Below are 13,376 nucleotides of genomic sequence, written 5' to 3'. Positions count from 1 at the left end.
TTATAGAGAACTTAACTATAGGGTGGGGGCAGGGATTCTAAAACTGGATAAAGATGGCAACTACATATTCCATGATTTTCAAGACAACTATGTCTAGTGTATGCTTCAATAAAGGCTGGCTAAACACAGTGTTACAGGTCTATATGGTCTCACTACAGATTAGGACAACATTACTGCTCTGCCACCCCGATCGCCGGCTGCCACATGGCTTCCTGTGGGTGTGACTCACATTATAGAGAAGAGGGAAGGAGGAGGGGAACGAGAGAAGAGGGAAGAAAAGGAATAAGAGAGTAAACCCCTTGTCATTTAGGCCAAAACAAAATTAGACTAATGAAATATAGCAGGTCCCACAATGCAGGAGGCCTCTCCTCCACCACTTGAGACAGTGACGTCATCACTCCAAACATGACCCTCCTCTCCTCCAGGCCGTGTGTTATAGCCTAGATACAGGTTGCAGTCCCCATGGGGATCTCACTAGTGGAACACACTACCACTTTAATTGGAAAGGCTATAGTAATAGGATCAGTGAAGCAGCACACTCTCCCATACCAATAAGCCCATGTGTTTTTATTGAATCTGATTAGGCCTAGATTTAGAAATGTCTGGGACAGGTATTGATGGAGGAGATGGCTCCCAGGTGGCACAGCAGTCTAAGGCACTGCATGTCAGTGCTAGAGGTGTCACTACAGACACCCTGATTCGAATCCAGGCTGTATCACAACCGGATGTGATTGGGAGTCCCATAGGTCCCATTGGGAGTCCCAGCGTCGTCTGGGTTTGGCAGGTGTAGGCCATCATTGTAAATAAGAATTTGTTCTTAACTGACATGGGTAGGGGTAGGGGTTCCTAATCTTTTTCAGCACAGGACCCATTAAATAAAGGTTCAATAAAGATAAAATACAATTGTAGGGAGAAGCAGTTTCTGTTCTCAAACCCCTAACTGTCCCTTTGTCTTTCAGAAAGTATAATAGGTTACATATTAACATTTGTGCCTTCAGCTTGCCTTTTAGGGCAATGGCTCCCAGGACCTCTAACAAAGAGAGTATGGATTCAATGGCAGGGGTAGAGTAAACTGTTTCCTTTTCCAACTGGTAGGCTATTCTCAGAACCAGAAATATAACTGTATGACAGTCAACATAAATCCACAATACCCAGGTCATAGAAACTGTATGGAATACAGCCATGCAGTATAATTCATTTGGGATAAATTCCTTTGATGATAAACAAGCTGATCCATACGCCTTGGTTTGGCTGTACTCCATTCGCGCTCATACTCCATTCGCGCTCATACTCCATTCGCGCTCATACAGACAACACCCAGCTCATCTCACAGTAATATCCACCTCCCCAGAGCCAACCCAAGCAGAGTTTCGGCGTCCAGCCGGCCACTGTGTCGTCTGCTGAAATGTTTTTTTCTACTGTAGCTTCAAAACGAGGAGATTTATCATACTCATTGGTGCATGTCTTAAACCCACAGGCCATCGCATGCGCTTAGCATAGGGCATCCATCACCCTAGAGTAGAGGCCCTGGGCATGTGAGAGGTGGGTCGCGAGTTATGAGAATACATCTATAAATCACACACCATTTCTTCATAATTTGGGTCACGGAAGTACAGTCCATTTCTCATTTGGGTCCTGTGCTGAAAAAGATTAGGAACCCCTACCCTAGAGATGTGCAAAAGACAATGGGTAAACATTTATGCACTTAGATCGGTAGAACTGGGGTTCTGTTGAATTGGAAAACTTTTGAAAGAGTTTTCTTTTGTGGTGTAACATGAAGAAAGAATTGAGAAATATAATTTTATTCAACAGACTCAGCATCAACAACATTGCAGGAAAGCTAAGTGATACTAAGAGACTCGGTGAGACTAAGAGATCAGGCAATAGTAAGAGACTTCCAGGTCATAAAAACCTCAAAGAAGAACATTTAAGGAATGTGGATGGCACCTTCAGCTTGGAAATGCAGAGACCATATTCAGCTGTTAGAAATGTCCCCAAACCAGTTGAAGAGAGAACATACAGTATCAGTCAAAGGTTTGGACACACCTACTCGTTCAAGGGTTCTTTATTTGTACTATTTTCTACATTGTTGAATAATAGTGAAGACATCAAAACTATGACATAACACAAGGAATCATGTAGTAACCCAAAAAGTGTTAAGTAAATCAAAATATATTTTATATATTTGAGATTTTTCAAAGTAGCCACCCTTTGCCTTGATGACAGCTTTGCACACTCTTGGCATCATCTCAACCAGCTTCATGAGGTAGTCACTTGGAATGCATTTCAATTAACAGGTGTGCCTTGTTAAGTTCATTTGTGAAATGTATTTCCTTCTTAATGTGTTTGAGCCAATCAGTTAGGTAGGGGTGGTATACAGAAGATAACCCTATTTGGTAAAAGACCAAGTCCATATTACGGCAAGAACAGCTCAAATAAGCAAAGCGAAACGATAGTCCATTACATTTCTTTATTGTATCCCTTGGGGGAAATGTAGCATTGCACATGGGGTTTCAGGCCACTCTCTGCAAGACAGTTCTCTCCATTATGTCAACTGTGAGTCATAGAATCTCTCACTACTACAATATATTCTAATTTGTATCTGTGAATCCAACTAACATGTGTTTTGTGGAATGTGTGTATGACAAGTCCCTGCATGTGAGAAATGTTTTGTTCCCCACACAGCACACTCAGAGAGGAACCTCTTCAGTGTAGTGCTTTGTCTGTCCAGTGAAGTCACTCAAAAACCTTTCCTGTATTAAAATGACCTAGTGGCCTCATGGTTGGAATGTTAATTTTCATAGATCTGTTCAAAAGTTTGGGGTCCCTTAGAAATGTTCTTGTTTTTGAAAGAAAAGCACATTTTCCCCCATTAAAATAATATCAAATTGATCAGAAATACAGTGTAGAAATGGTTAATGTTGTAAATGACTATTGTAGCTGGAAACGGCTGATTTTCAATGGAATATCTACATACTGTAGGCGTAGAGAAACCCATTATCAGCAACCATCACTCCTGTGTTCCAATGCCACGTTGTGTTAGCTAATCCAAGTTGATCATTTTAAAAAGGATGATTAAAGAAGCAATAAAACTGGCCTTCTTTAGACTAGTTGAGTATCTTAAGCATCAGCATCTGTGTGTTTGATTACAGGCTCAAAATGGCAAGAAACAAAAGATATTTCTTCTGAAACTCAATTCAATTCAAGAGGCTTTATTGGAATGGGAAACATTAATTACCATTGCCAAAGCAAGTGAAGTAGATAATATACAAAAGTGAAATAAACAATAAAAATTAACAGTAAACATTACTCACAGCAGTTCCAAAAGAATAATGACATTACAAAATGTTGTATTTATATATACAGTGTTGTAACGATGTACAAATGGGGGAAAAAAATAAAAACATGTGTTGTATTTACAATGGTGTTTGTTCTTCACTGGTTGACCTTTACTTGTGGCAACGGGTCACAAATCTTGCACACCGCGGTATGTCACCTAGTAGATATGGGAGTTTATCAAAATCAGGTTTGTTTTCGAATTCTTTGTGGATCTGTGTAATCTGAGGGAAATACAGTGGGGCAAAAAAGTATTTAGTCAGCCACCAATTGTGCAAGATCTCACACTTAAAAAGATGAGAGAGGCCTGCAATTTTCATCATAGGTACACTTCAACTATGACAGACAATATGAGAAGAAAAAAAACTCCAGAAAATAACGTTGTAGGATTTTTAATGAATTTATTTGCAAATTATGGTGGAAAATAAGTATTTGGTCAATAACAAAAGTTTCTCAATATTTTGTTATATACCCTTTGTTGGCAATGACAGAGGTCAAATGTTTTCTGTAAGTCTTCACAAGGTTTTCACACACTGTTGCTGGTATTTTGGCCCATTCCTCCATGCAGATCTCCTCTAGAGCAGTGATGTTTTGGGGCTGTTGCTGGGCAACACGGACTTTCAACTCCCTCCAAAGATTTTCTATGGGGTTGAGATCTGGAGACTGGCTAGGCCACTTCAGGACCTTGAAATGATCTTACGAAGCCACTCCTTGCCCGGGCGGTGTGTTTGGGATCATTGTCATGCTGAAAGACCCAGCCACGTTTCATTTTGAGGTTTTCACTCAAAATCTCACGATACATGGCCCCATTCATTCTTTCCTTTACACGGATCAGTCGTCCTGGTCCCTTTGCAGAAAAACAGCCCCAAAGCATGATGATTCCACCCCCATGCTTCACAGTAGGTTTGGTGTTCTTTGGATGCAACTCAGCATTCTTTGTCCTCCAAACACGACGAGTTGAGTTTTTACCAAAAAGTTATATTTTGGTTTCATCTGACATTCTCCTAATCTTCTTCTGGATCATCCAAATGCTCTCTAGCAAACTTCAGACGGGCCTGGACATGTACTGGCTAAAGCAGGGGGACACGTCTGGCACTGCAGGATTTGAGTCCCTGGCGGCATAGTGTGTTACTGATGGTAGGCTTTGTTATTTTGGTCCCAGCTCTCTGCAGGTCATTCACTAGGCCCCCCCGTGTGGTTCTGGGATTTTTGCTCACCGTTCTTGTGATCATTTTGACCCCACGGGGTGAAATCTTGTGTGGAGCCCCAGATCGAGGGAGATTATCAATGGTCTTGTATGTCTTCCATTTCCTAATAATTGCTCCCACAGTTGATTTCTTCAAACCAAGCTGCTTACCTATTGCAGATTCAGTCTTCCCAGCCTGGTGCAGGTCTACAATTTTGTTTCTGGTGTCCTTTGACAGCTCTTTGGTCTTGGCCATAGTGGAGTTTGGAGTGTGACTGTTTGAGGTTGTGGACAGGTGTCTTTTATACTGATAACAAGTTCAAACAGGTGCCATTAATACAGGTAATGAGTGGAGGACAGAGGAGCCTTTTTAAAGAAGAAGTTACAGGTCTGTGAGAGCCAGAAATCTTGCTTGTTTGTAGGTGACCAAATACTTATTTTCCACCATAATTTGCAAATAATTTCATAAAAAAATCCTACAAATATGATTTTCTGGATTTTTTTTCTCATTTTGACTGTCATAGTTGAAGTGTACCTATGATGAAAATTACAGGCCTCATCTTTTTATGTGGGAGAACTTGCACAATTGGTGGCTGACTAAATACTTTTTTGCCCCACTGTATGTGTCTCTAATATGGTCATACATTGGGCAGGAGGTTAGGAAGGGTAGCTCAGTTTCACCTTATTTTGTGGGCAGTTTGCACATAGTCGGTCTTCTCTTGAGAGCCAGGTCTGCCTACGGTGGCCTTTCTCAATAGCAAGGCTATGCTCACTGAGACTGTACATAGTCAAAGCTTTCCTTAAGTTTGGGTCAGTCACAGTGGTCTTGTATTTTGCCACTGTGTACTCTCCAATTAGGGCCAAACTATAATAGCATTATAGTTTGCTCTGTTTTTTTGTTAATTCTTTCCAATGTGTCAAGTAATTATCTTTTTGTTTTCTCATGATTTGGTTGGGTCTAATTTTGTTGCTGTCCTGGGGCTCTGTGGGGTGTGTTTTGCTTAGGTTAATCTCTCTGTAGGTGATGGATTTGTTATGGAAGGTTTGGGAATAGCTTCCTTTAAGGTGGTTGAAGAATTTAATGGCTCTTTTCTGGATTTTGATCATTAGCAGGTATTGGCATAATTATGCTCTGCATACATTATTTGGTGTTCTACGTTGTACACAGAGGATAGTTTTTGCAGGATTCTGCATGCAGAGTCTCAATTTGGTGTTTGTCCCATTTAGTGAATTCTTGGTTGGTGAGCAGACCCCATACCTCCCAAACATAGAGGGAAATGGGTTCTATATATTTTATAATTTCGTTGAGGATACCATCAACACCACAGGCCTTTTTTGGTTGGAGGGTTTGTATTTTGTCCTGTAGTTCATTGAAAGAAATTGGAGAATCAAGTGGGTTCTGGTAGTCTTTAATAGTTATGTATATGTTATTTGCTGTTTGTTCTTTGTTAGAGCCAAAAAGATTGGAGAAGTGGTTTACCCACATATCTCCATTTTGGATAGATAGTTCTTTGTCGTTTGTTTAGGGTTTTCCAATTTTCCCAGAAGTGGTTAGTCTATGAATTCTTCAATTACATTAAGCCGATTTCTGATGTGCTGTTCCTTCTATTTCCGTAGTGTATTTCTGTATTGTTTTAGTGATTCACCATAGTGAAGGCGTCTCTATGTTTTTGGTTGGACAAGTTTCTCAATTTCTTTCTGTCATTGTGGTTCATTTTCTTCAGTTTTCTGTTTTGAGATTTTTAGATTGGATAGGGAAGCTGAGAGGTCAAATATACTCTTAAGATTTTCTACTGACAAGTTTACACCTTCACTATTACAGTGGAACGTTTTGTCCAGCAAGTTGTCTAAAAGGGATTTAATTTGTTGTTGCTCAATTGTTTAGTTTTTTGGTTGGTTTCCACACTACATTCCTTCCATCTACAACATTTCTTAATATTATTCAGATCCTTTGGCTTTGATGCCTCATGCTTGAGCATTGCTCTGTTCAAGTAGACTGTGATTTTGCTGTGGTCTGATAGGGGTGTCAGTTGGCTGACTGAACGCTCTGAGAGACTGAGTTGAGGTCAGTGACAAAGTAGTCTACAGTACTACTGCCAAGAGATGAGCTATAGGTGTACCTATCATAGGAGTCCCCTCGAAGCCTACCATTGATTATGTACTGGACATAACCAGCGTGCGACAGAGCTGCAGGAGTTGTGACCAGTTTTTGTTGGCTATCTTGTCAGTTGTGCCTAGGGGGGCATAAGGGGGAGGGAATGCTGTCACCTCCAGGCAGGTGTTTGTCCCCCTGTGTGCTGAGGGTGTCAGGTTCTTGTCCGGTTCTGGCATTTAGGTCCCCGGTCCTGGAAATGATTGATTTCCCCCTCCAGGATGGAGAAGCTGTCTTCATTAAAGTATGGGGATTCTAGTGGGGGGAGGGGCATAGGTAGTAGAGGTTGAACAATTATGATTTTTCAACGCTGATACTGATTATTGGAGGACCAAAAAAGCCGATACCGATTAAAATCGGACTATTTTTTATTTTATTTGTAATAATGACAATTACAACAATACTGAATGAACACTTATTTTTACTTAATATAATACATCAATAAAATCAATTTAGCCTCAAATAAATAATGAAACATTCAATTTGGTTTAAATAATGCAAAAACAAAGTGTTGGAGAAGAAAGTAAAAGCGCAATATGTGCTAACGTTGAAGTTCCTTGCTTAGAACATGAGAACATATGAAAGCTGGTGGTTCCTTTTAACATGAGACTTCAATATTCCCAGGTAAGAGGATTTAGGTTGTAGTTAATATAGTATTTATAGGACTATTTCGCTCTATACCATTTGTATTTCATATACCTTTGACTATTGGATGTTCTTACAGGCACTTTAGTATTGCCAGTGTAACAGTATAGCTTCCGTCCCTCTCCTCGCCCGTAACTGGGCTCGAACCAGGAACACATCGACAACAGCCACCCTCGAAGCATCGTTACCCATCGCTCCACAAAAGCCGCGGCCCTTGCAGAGCAAGGGGAACAACTACTTCAAGGTCTCAGAGCGAGTGACGTCACCGATTGAAACACTATTAGCGCGCACCCCGCTAACTAGCTAGCCATTTCACATCGGTTACACCAGCCTAATCTCGGCACAAAAGTGCTGTTTGAATGAATGCTTACGAGCCTGCTGCTGCCTACCACCACTCAGTCAGACTGCTCTATCAAATATCAAATCATAGACTTAATAACATAATAACACAGAAAATCGAGCCTTAGGTCATTAATATGGTCAAATCCGGAAACTATCATTTCAAAAACAAAATGTTTATTCTTTCAGTGAAATACGGAACCGTTCTGTATTTTATCTAACGGGTGGCATCCCTAAGTCTAAATGTTGCTGTTACATTGTACAACCTTCAATGTTATGTCATAATTATGTACAATTCTGTCAAATTAATTACGGTCTTTGTTAGGAATAAATGGTCTTCACACAGTTCGCAACGAGTCAGGCGGCCCAAACTGCTGCATATACCCTGACTCTGTTGCACGGAACGCAAGAGGAGTGACACAATTTCCCTAGTTAAAATAAATTCATGTTCGCAGGCAATATTAATTAAATATGCAGGTTTAAAAATATATACTTGTGTATTGATTTTAAGAAAGGCATTGATGTTTATGGTTAGGTACACATTGGTGCAACAACAGTGCTTTTTTTGCAAATGCACTTGTTAAATCATCACCCGTTTGGCGAAGTTGAAGTAGGCTGTGATTCGATGAGAAATTAACAGGCCCCGCATCGATTATACGCAATGCAGGACAAGCTAGATAAACTAGTAATATCATCAACCATGTGTAGTTAACTAGTGTTTATGTTAAGATTGATTGTTTTTTTATAAGAGAAGTTTAATGCTAGCAAGCAACTTACCTTGGCTTCTTGTTGCACTAGCGTAACAGGTAGTCAGCCAAGCCACGCAGGCTCCTCGTGGAGTGCAATGTAAGGAAGGTTGCAAGATCGAATCCCCGAGCTGACAAGGTAAAAATCTGTCGTTCTGCCCCTGAACAAGGCAGTTAACCCACCGTTCCTAGGCCGTGATTGAAAATAAGAATGTGTTCTTAACTGACATGCCTAGTTAAATAAAAGGTTAAAAAAAAAAAAAAAAAAAAAAAAAAAAAAAAAAAAAAAAAAAAAAAAAATCGGCCACAATTGGTGTCCCAAAAATTACGATTACTGATTGTTATGAAAACTTGATAAAATCGGCCCTAATTAAATCGGCCATTCCGATTAATCGGTCGACCTCTAATAGGTAAGATCTGTTAAGATCGTTTCCTTTTGAATTTCTAGCCAAATGTAAAATGTTCCTGTTTTGATTAATGGAGTGAGTTAGGTCTGTTCTATACCAAATTAGCCCCCCCCCCTTCCTTCCTTGTTTCACACCTCGTAGTTTGGTGGATGGTACTAACAGCTCTCTGTAACCTAGAGGGCAACCAGTGGGTCCATCTCCTCTATACCAGGTTTCTTGTAGGATGGCAATATCTGTATTTCTGATTTCTTTGATGAAGTCCGGATTCCTGCTCTTTAGGCCAAAGGCAGATGACCTCAGTCCTTGGATGTTTCAGGATGAGATAATGAAGGCTTTGTGTTCCATAAAGTGTCCAATGTTGTTGGTTGTGTGGTTTGGCCTTAGGCCAGTAAATGTGAGCAGAGCCCGCAGAGCATCTGGTACATCTCCAGCAGGTATATCTCTCTGGTCACCCCCAAAGCCAATTCTTTCTTTGGCCGCCTCTCCTTCCAGTTCTCTGCTGCCAATGACTGGAACGAACTACAAAAATCTCTGAAACTAGAAACACTTATCTCCCTCACTAGCTTTAAGCACCAACTGTCAGAGCAGCTCACATATTACTGCACCTGTACATAGCCCATCTATAATTTAGCCCAAACAACTACCTCTTTCCCTACTGTATTTATTTGATTTATTTATTTATTTTGCTCACATCGTATATAGACTTGTTTATACTGTATGTATGTTTGTATACTGTATGTTTGTTTTACTCCATGTGTAACTCTGTGTCGTTGTATGTGTCGAACTGCTTTGCTTTATTTTGGCCAGGTCGCAATTGTAAATGAGAACTTGTTCTCAATTTGCCTACCTGGTAAAATAAAGGTGAAATAAAAAATAACATGCCATTGGCTTGGGCTAGTGTAAGCCCGCTCACGACCTGGGCGTATGTGTGACTTCCATGCTGAGGCCCTCTTTGCGGAGGTGGGGTGCATGGGGTGGGCAGGAGGTCTGATCTGAAGGGGATCTGAGGGGACCTAAACTCATCAGTCTATTCTTGTTCTGAGAAATGAAGGCTATTCCATGCAAAAAACTGAAGATCTCGTACAACGTTGTGCACTACTCCCTTCACAGAACAGCACAAACTAGCCCTAACCAGAATAGAAAGAGGAGTGGGAGGCCCCAGTGCACAACTGAGCAAGAGGATAATTACATTAGAGTGTCTAGTTTGAGAAAGTCCTCAACTGGCAGCTTCATTAAATAGTACCCGCAAAAAAACAATCTCAATGTCAACTGTGAAGAGGCAATTCCGGGATGCTGGCCTTCTAAGCAGAGTTGCAAAGAAAAAGCCATATTACAGACTGGCCAATAAAAATAAAAAGATGGGGAAGAGAACACAGGCACTGGACAGAGGAACTCTGCCTAGAAGGCCAGCATCCCGGAGTTGCCTCTTCACTGTTGACGTTGAGACTGGTGTTTTGCAGGTACTATTTAATGAAGCTTTTAGTTAAGGACTTGTGAGGCGTCTGTTTCTCAAACTAGGCACTAATGTCTAACTGCGGTAGTCTCCACGTGCCATTTGCATCAGGTCAAGTGTAAGTGGGTCACACAGTGATGCTTCGCATTTCAGTTTGGTGAGCAAACATTCTCGCCCTCTCATAAAAGGACATCATTGCAAACAAACAACCCGGTTAATCACTCCCCTTACTGTCATAAAGCTCTAAATTGTGGTATTTGTAAAGCTTTCCTTCAGGTGAGGTTAGCAAAAGGCTGATCTCATATAGGCTAGGCCTACTATTAAATCAAACATAACAGAGAAAATTCATTTTCAAAAAGTTTGGTAACAACAGGTTAACTTCTTATCAAATTGAATGAGGTATTTTGTAAACCTCCTGCCTATCACCCTAGGTGGCCTATTACCTGATAGAAAATCTCATCATAGTAGAGTAATTGAGGCTATGACCCACACCCACCCACTCCAAACCATCAGCACCAACTTGGACCCACATTTCATTTCACAGCCATTTGAGGCCTGATGAATTTGAGGGGGTAGGATAGAGGGAGGTATACTGGTAAGTTATGTGATGTGTGATTAGTAGATTAAATGCATTCCAATTATCCCCAGTCCAATGCTTCAGCCTCTCTGTCGGTATGGTTGGTTGACATTCTTTGACACTTAATCTGAAAGCTAGCTGTCACCTCATCGCAATGCCTTTGGAGGCGACTGTGTATACAGTGGGATCTGGAATTATTGGATCCATTGATAAAGATGAGCAAAAAAAATGTATAAAATAATACTGAGCTATATTGGTTGCCCCAAAAATACAAATACAATTGTGTGCCCTAAAAATAAACATTTTCAGAGAAAGAGATTTTGTTGAACCAGTTAGAGAAATAAATCTCTAAAAGGGCTCAAAAGTATTGGATCCCCTGGTTTTCAAAATTCCAGCACCCTCCAAGGATAACGACATTTAGCCTTTTTCTAAAATGTTTTAGAAAATTGGAGAACACATTGGGATGTATCGTAGACCATTCCTCCATACAGAATCCTTCCAGATCCTCAATATCATTAATCTACGCTTATGGACTTCTGTGGGCTTGGGGTCATTGTCTTGCTGGAAGATTCACTTGCGGCCAGGTTTTTGGCTAAAATGTCCTGGTACTTCGTAAAGTTCTTGATGTCATTGACCTTATGCAGCATCCATGGATTTTGCTAAATGGCATTGGCACTGCCTCAAGCATGGTACAGTATAGCACTGAGGGGTCATGGTTAAGCAGAAGAATAGAAAATCAAGGAACATTCTGTGCTGACTTTTATTGTTACACTTTCAAGTTATGTAGAGGGAAACACTGACATTGAACAAGTTATGTAGAGGGAAACACTGACATTGAACAAGTTATGTAGAGGGAAACACTGACATTGAACAAGTTATGTAGAGGGAAACACTGACATTGAACAAGTTATGTAGACGAAACACTGACATTGAACAAGTTATGTAGAGGGAAAAACTGACATTGAACAAGTTATGTAGACGGAAAAACTGACATTGAACAAGTTATGTAGACGGAAACACTGACATTGAACAAGTTATGTAGACGGAAACACTGACATTGAACAAGTTATGTAGACGGAAACACTGACATTGAACAAGTTATGTAGAGGGAAACACTGACATTGAACAAGTTATGTAGACGGAAACACTGACATTGAACAAGTTATGTAGACGGAAACACTGACATTGAACAACTGTAATAATACCTTTGATCCAATTCCTCTAATAAATCTTGAAATACAGTAATCCAATTTCTTCTCATAAAACAGGGAGAACCCACACGGTTCTATGTGACACGGGAAGGCTCTATTTTCTCTGTCCAGACTCAAAGACATCAAAATAAAGAGTCGCACACTCCATATATAAACTACCAGTAATTTATTGGGTAAATCACCAACGTTTCAGCATCCAAAACGTTGATGATTGGCACAGTGATGTCGAAATGGTGACTTCCCCAATAAATTACTGGGAGTTTATATATGGAATGTGTGACTATTTTTATAGCTTATAGTTTATTTTCCGTTAGTCAGCACCTCTACATAAAATAATGTTCTCTGGGTGTGCGCCAGATCATGTCTTTTTATCAGACTCAAAAGACATGAGACTTCACTGCACATAATGCATAATGAGTACACACAAACAAGTGGGCTACACAATCTGAACTTCATATTTACACACATACATCCAAATGCATATACTATCACACAAAGTCACAGAATAGAGTGTGGAGGGAGGAGAGGTGAAAGGGATTGAGTGGGCGGGAGTGTGAGCGAAAGACAGAGAAAGAGGCAGAGGGAGAGTGGGAGTGAGTGGCACATGGCTTTCAGTCTAAAAAAGGGAAAGAGCGGCATGAAGCCAAAACCTGGAATAGCTAGATAAAGAATGGGGAGGGGGGAGAGGATAGGAGAGAAAATGTTGAAATGGTGCAAACGCATGACACTGCTTTCGCGGTCATAAACCTCTTCTAAAATATGAATAGTGAATGAGCGTGTGGGTAGAGTGAGAAGAGGGGGGGGGGGCAGGAAGATGAGAAGGAGAGACAGTAAAAGAGGGAGAGATAGGCTAGAGATTCCACGTTAAAGGTAGGCTGGATGGTGCATGGAAGAGGATGTCGTAATAAAAGACAGGTGAAGGAGGAAGATGGAGGAGTAGGTCTACTAGGAGAAACGGAGGAGGAGGAGAGCGTGTGACGAGTATATAGGAACTCACAAGAGAAAGAAAGAGAGAAGCTCTGTGTAGTGTGACACTGACCCAGGCAGACAGAGAGAGTGCTGCACATGGAGGCTGGAGCAGACGGGTACAGGGCTGGGAGCCGAGAGACAGAGGGAGGGATAGTACCACTGCCAGCCTGGGTTAACATCCCCCTGTGGACTCTCTCAATAACGTCCCAATCTCTCCCCTATTCATGCCAAACACCTCACCAATACACTTCACACTGCACCCCTAATATCCTCCTCAGTCCTCACACCACAAGGCTGAGCTCGCAAAATACACAACGCACTGGGAGTTTCCCCCCTATGCTTCCACAAACACCTG

At 41.0% G+C, this 13,376-nt stretch overlaps 1 protein-coding gene across 4 annotated transcripts in view; it reads right to left on the bottom strand.

Annotated features, from left to right (window-relative positions):
- The window catches only part of LOC110506667 (diacylglycerol lipase-alpha), a 42,790-nt gene that overhangs the window by 26,266 nt on the left and 3,148 nt on the right, over positions 1 to 13,376 (bottom strand). The gene's annotated exons all lie outside the window — the stretch shown is intronic.

The sequence above is a fragment of the Oncorhynchus mykiss genome, chromosome 26, assembly GCF_057628025.1.
Source record: "Oncorhynchus mykiss isolate SJ-2025 chromosome 26, ASM5762802v1, whole genome shotgun sequence".
In the NCBI taxonomy this organism is placed as follows: Eukaryota; Metazoa; Chordata; class Actinopteri; order Salmoniformes; family Salmonidae; genus Oncorhynchus; species Oncorhynchus mykiss.
The sequence above is the reverse complement of the archived record's forward strand: the minus strand, read 5'-3'. Positions and strand labels throughout refer to the sequence as shown.